Below are 6,522 nucleotides of genomic sequence, written 5' to 3'. Positions count from 1 at the left end.
GCTCAGTCCGTTGAGAGTCCAACTCTTGGTTTTGGCTCAGGTCATGATCTCAGGGTCCTGGGATAGAGCCCTGCATGGGGTTCTGCACTCATCAGGGAGTCTACCTTCCCTCTCCCTCTCCCCCATCCCCTGCTCATGCACTCTCTCTCAAATAAATAAAAGGAAAAAAAGGAAAAAAATAGAATGTCTGAAAGTAAAAAAACTTACTAGGTAGGCTCAATAACAATGGAAATGACAGAGAGAAGAATCAGAAAATTTGAAAATAGATCAACAGAAACGATCCAGGGACACCTGGGTGGCTCAGTTGGTTCAATGTCTGACTCTTGGTTTTGGCTAAAGTCATGATCTCATGGGTTGTGGGATCAACCCCCAAGTTGGGTTCCATGTTCTGTGATGAGTCCGCCTGAAGACTTTCTCTCTCTGCTCCTGCCCCCATTTGTGTGTGCCATCTCTCTCTCTCTCTCTCTCTCTTTTTCTCTCTCTCTCTCAAATAAATAAATAAATCTTTTTAAAAAAATAGAGATGATCTAATCTGAAGAATAGACCAAAAAAAAGATTAAAAAATAAGCAGTCACAGGGACCTATGGGATAATATCAATATCACTGGAGTCGTTAAGAAGAGAGAGACATCGTGACAAAGTATCTGAAGAAATAATGACTAAAAACTCCTCAACTTTGGTAAAAGACATAAATTTATAAATTCAAGAAGTTTAGTTAGCCCCAAACAAAAAACTCAAAGAACAACATGCTTATACACATCAAAGCCATGCTGAAAAACAAAGATAAAGAAAAGTCTTGAAAGCAGCCATAACAAAATGATGCATTACATAAAGAGGAACAACAACTCTAACACTTCAGTCACTAGAGAATACTAAGGATTCCTCATCAGAAATTATAAAGGCAGTGGAGCAATATCTTGAAAGTGACAAAAGAAATATCAACTCAAAGTTCTATAATCTGTGAAAATGCCCTCCAAGAACGAAAGTAACATAAGGTTATTCTTGATGAAGAAAAACAGAGAATTCATTGCCAATATATCTGCTATCAGAGAAATTGCTAAAGGAATTAAGGCTGAAGGAAAATGTTCCCAGAGGGAATCTTGGAACTTCAGGAATAAAAGAAAAACAATAGAAGTGATAAATGTCTTTAAAAAGTGATATTTTTCTTTTTTAAGTTCCCTAAAGTATGTATAAAGTTTGAAAGCAAAAAATTAGCCTTGTCTGGGAAGGTGTAAATGTGATGCATCTAACAGCCATAAGATAAAAGGGGACAGATAAAGTGACCTATATGGTTATAAGTCCTATATTTTACCTGAAGCTATAAAATATGATCTCTAAGTAGACTGAAAACATAGTCATGTATATTTTAATCTGTACAGAAACCACTGGAAAAAAAAAACAAACAGATATAGCCAAAAAATCTAGCAAAGAAATTAAAATGGAATACCAAAAAATATTCAAAGGAAGACAGGAAGAGGTGACAGAAGAATGATAAACACAGGGGACAAATAGAAAAATAGCAAAATGGTAGGGTCAACCGTACTAGTTATCATAGTAATTATAAATGATTTTAAAAACACCATTAAAAAAATGATTGTCAGATTGGTCTTAAATAAAAAACAACTATATTTAAAAAAAAAAACCAACAACAACTATGTTCTACTGACAAGAAACCTACTTTAACTATGATGATGTACATATACTAAAAGGATGAAAATAAACCACAGAGACCGCAATCAAAAGAAAGCTGTATTGTTTATACTAATATCAAATTACCTGTCAGGGATAAAAAGGGACAATACATAAAGATGGTCAAATAATCAAGGAGACATACAATCATCAATTTGTATGCCAACTAGCAAAACATGAAGCAAAAACTAATAAGCCTAAGTGGACAAACAGACAAGTTCACAAATATACTTTGTTATATCAACATTCTTTTCTTAGTAATCTACAGAACAAGTAGACAGAAAATCAGTGTCCTTTAAAGAATATCTACCAGAAAACAATAGAATACGCACTCTTTTCTAAGACACGTGAAACCTTCACCAAGATAGACCATATGTTGGGCCTTAAGACAAATTTATTTAAAATGAATTTAGAAGAATTGAATTCATACAAAGCATGAACGTGGACCATATTGGAATTAAACTCCATGGTATGTGTTCTTCATCGGCTCTCAGAGTGCCTGGGTTGAGTTTCGGCTGCCCACAGAAGTCATTTGCTTTATTAACTCACCCTTTATTGGTTGCTTTTGCTTTTCTGTCTCACTTCCCTAACCCCATACCAACATTTCCTGGAATCATTTCCAAATTCACTCTTTCTGGAGATCTGCTTCTGGAACCCAAGCTAACACAGCTGCATATACAGTCAACTCTCATTATTTGTGAAAGTGAGCATTTCTAAATTTACTGCAAACAATGAATTAGTGAATACTGAGCCACATTGCTCCAAGGGAAAATACAGTTAGGTTCCTGTGAGCCTCTGGTCATGACATTTTCATCAACTAATCAATATAGAACCTTGTTTTATACATGTTTCTGTTTAAAGACAACTTTTTTTTTTTTAAGATAAGAACTTTTTTTAAAAAAAAGATTTTGTTTATTTATTTGACGAGCAGAGATCCCAAGTAGGTAGAGAGGCAGGCAGAGAGAGAGAGGAGGAAGCAGCCTCCCTGTGGAGCAGAGAGCCTGATGTGGGGCTCAATCCCAGGAATCTGGGATTATGACCTGAGCCAAAGACAGAGGCTTTAATCCACTGAGCCACCCAAGTGCCCTCAAGACAACTTATTTAATATACACTGAAAATTTCTTCAAGATGGAATTCAAGTCAGCAGCACTATTACTCATGTTTCAGTGAAGCTTTCAGTGAAGCACCAAATTCCCCAAAAGACACATCACAGCCTTCTTGCACTTAGATACGCTAGACAGCACTTCAACACACTATGCTTGGAGGCCATTTTATTTTTTTTATTTTTTAAGATTTATTTGACAGAGAGAGAGAAGATCCCAGGTAGGCAGAGAGGCAGGCACAGAGAGAGGGGGAAGCAGGCTCCCCGCTGAGCAGAGAGCCCGATGCGGGCCTATCCCAGGACCCTGAGATCATGACCTGAGCCGAAGGCAGAGGCTTAACCCACTGAGCCACCCAGGTGCCCCTGGAGGCCATTTTAAACGGCAAATCAACATCACCACCACCAATAATTCTCACACACACACACACATACACACACACACACACACAAATGTGGGAAACATGACACTAAATAGACCACGAAAAGGACACTTGTTTACAGACACTTGTTTATAGTATGAGAGCTGGAAGAAGACGACAGAACGTCACCTTATTCCCCCTCAGCTGGGAACATGTGTGTAGGGCAACTTCAATATTTTGAGGCTCTGTACATATCTGTGAATAACTTGAAAGGCCCAGGAGTACACGCTATTTCCTACATGCTAATATCTATCAGTCCCAATCATTCTCAGAGCAGAATTCCTGAGGGAGATTTCTTTGCGTGAGAAAAGGGGTTGAAAGGTAATCAGCACAAGACTGGTTTAATGTTTGTGCAACATGCACACATACGATGTGGGTAAAATAGATGTGGGTGAATGAACAAATTATTCAGGCATAGGGAACTTGGGCAGAGGTGTTACAGTAAGTCAAATGTTTACTTCTGAAATGTCTTTCTTCTCTAAATTGTAATAATTGAAAAAGACAAATAATGCACAAAAGCATAGATCCCAGAATATCATTTTTAACACCATTTTTATCATATATTTTTATAACATAGAAGACTGTATAAGAGGATGATACAAAGCCTACACAGAAAAAAGGAGGATTAATTTGGTAACATAATAGTTACCATTAATACCATTAATAGAGGTTTAGCGGATCGCAAGCAATGTCACAGAAGTCAAGCAAGAAATAGTTATGATATGGAGCACAGAACGTGGACTAATGATCTTTAATGACTAATTGAAGAAAATGTATTTCTATGCCTCCCCCCTAACAGAAATTTAGAGATTTAAATAATACCATAGTTTCCTTGATCCCATGTTTTCTAGGAACATGACTATTTCCAGGAACCTGGCAATAGTCAAATTTCCTCTCCTTGCTGAAATAGTTCAAAGCACAAAAACATTGATATTAATTCCTTCTGACAACTTAATAAAAACACTGAAATTTACTCACAACTTATTATCAAAGGTGGAAAAACATGGCCTAGAGAGACATTTTCAATAACTCATCCATCATTCAACACACAATTTACAGACTATGTTGTAGCAAGCAGCGTGTCAGAAAACAGGATCTGGGGTTTAATGTATGTGGAATTCTTCTTAGTGTGAGCCATTGGGTGACTAACGAGACAAATTACTAACCAGACACACAGGTGCTATGAGAAAGAGAAGTAGTGGCGTTATAAGCCCTCAGAAGGAGAGAATATACCCAGTGGAGGGTCAGAGGCAACTTTCCTGGATAGGATGGTGATATGAAGATTCAGAGAAACAGGGCATTCCCAGTTCATCTGCAATGGAAGTTCCAAGTGTGGGGTCGGTGGGAAATAAACTGGACTGGGAGGCCAGGTCCAAATCTTGAGGGCCTTTAGATCAGGCAAAGAAGTTTGAATTTTTTCAGAAAACCAAGGTGACCCACCACAAGACATGTAATCATGAGGGGAGGTTGGGGAGAATTACGAGTGTAGTGTAGTAAATACAACCAGCAGAGATGCCAGTAATTTGTCTAATAGGAAAAAAAAAATCACCCTAGATTTTATGGTTTTATTGCTCTGTAGACATTAACGAATTTTGTATATAACCTTGCAATCTATTCCAGCATTCTTTTCTCATACAGACTATATAAACTTGCTTTTCAATTTTTTTTTTTGAAATTTGAACTGTTGGTTTTTTGAACTTTGAACTGTTGGTTCCCTAATGAACAAGTTAAGTGAATCTTGGACAAATGTTCCTTCTACTTTGCTTAAGTTACACTTTGGCAAAGATAGCTAATTTCCCAACTCCACTCTTCTGTGTGAAATCTAGTAGACATAAACATGAGAAGAGTTCACCTGTATTATGAAATGTTTCCCAACCCAAATATGCTCAGCATTAAGGGACTTCTTAAAAATATTAATATTTCTTTGAGAGGTGTTTCCTCTTCTGGAGTCCAGAGAATTGCCCAGTATTTCTACAATTTCTGACTAGTGTATTTCCATCACCTTTGAGGGTCACCTAACTCAGCCCAGGACAGGACCGAGGTCTTTGAGAGACAGCTCAGCCTACCAGTCACTACGTTGTACTACCTTAAGTTTTAGAATAATTCTAAATTGTTCTACCCTGGCCTTCCGTCTTGCCTCACCTGCACTATTACCCAGATCTGCCTGATGAGGCACAAATAGTAACGGGCCATCAGCATGAAATAATAAAATTACTAGGGACTTCAACTCTGAGCTCTGAGTTGAAACAGGGTTCTGACCAATTCCAGTCTCTGGTCTTTGTGCAAGCCACCTAATTAATCTTTCTTGACCCCCGTTTCCACAACAGCAAAATGGGACAACACCATTTTTCCTACAGGATTATGGAAAGAATTACAGTTAGCCTGGCCCATAAGTATTCCAGTGTCAGTTTCAAAATCTGACTGGCCCCAGGCCTACTTGGATATTGCACCCTGAGCACTGTAAATCACAAAAATTTAAACTGAGTAAATTTGAAGAGCTAACTGACGTTTTTAAATGACCCATGAATCAGGTAGCAAGCCATCTAACATATAGAAAAGAGCTCTGTTGGGTTGCAGAAAAGGAAATGTTTTTAAAGGGAGAAGCAGGAGGGAGGAAATTATTAGCAAAGAACGCATTGGTTTTTGGCAAGGTCACCCTTCAAAGAGAACTGAAGGCATTTATCCATAAATTTCCTGTTGACTGGTTAAAGGTTTACATGGGTGGGGTGAATGGATATGAAACTGAAATTTATTTTTGTATTAAAACTAGTTTGCTAACACTGCAGCCTTACCATAAGTGACTCTATTTTGCACCTGTGGTTTTCTTTTCAGCCCAGTTTAAACCAGTGATTTTTATTGTTCTTGAACTGGGGGAGGTGACAGTCAAAGACCCAACTGTTAAGGATTCTTTCCCAAAGAAAATACTTTCTTGAATGCTTTGTCCGAACTCGAAAATATCCACAGTTATTGACATGAATAGACGGGTTTTAAACTACTGGGCAGACCATTTCTGATCCCCAGGTGCTCCACCGGCTCTGTAAACCTTTCATCTTCGGCAGCGGTAAATTAGGTGGGGTGTGTGTGTGTGTGTGTGTGCGCGCGCGCGTGTGTGTGTGTTTTAAACACACCTTTACTGTTTTCCCCCCGTAATGCACAACCCCTTCCTGGGGCTGAAGGGACATCGAGGTGCGCAGGGAAGCGATCGCCCCAGAGCTGGCAGTTCCTGTGTCCCCATGACACACCTTCGCTCTTCCGAACGCACCCCAAGGAGCTCGGACAGCCCGCGCCTCCAAGCTCGGTTTTTCCGGTTCCC

This window comes from Mustela erminea, chromosome 4, assembly GCF_009829155.1.
Source record: "Mustela erminea isolate mMusErm1 chromosome 4, mMusErm1.Pri, whole genome shotgun sequence".
NCBI lineage: Eukaryota > Metazoa > Chordata > Mammalia > Carnivora > Mustelidae > Mustela > Mustela erminea.
The sequence above is the reverse complement of the archived record's forward strand: the minus strand, read 5'-3'. Positions refer to the sequence as shown.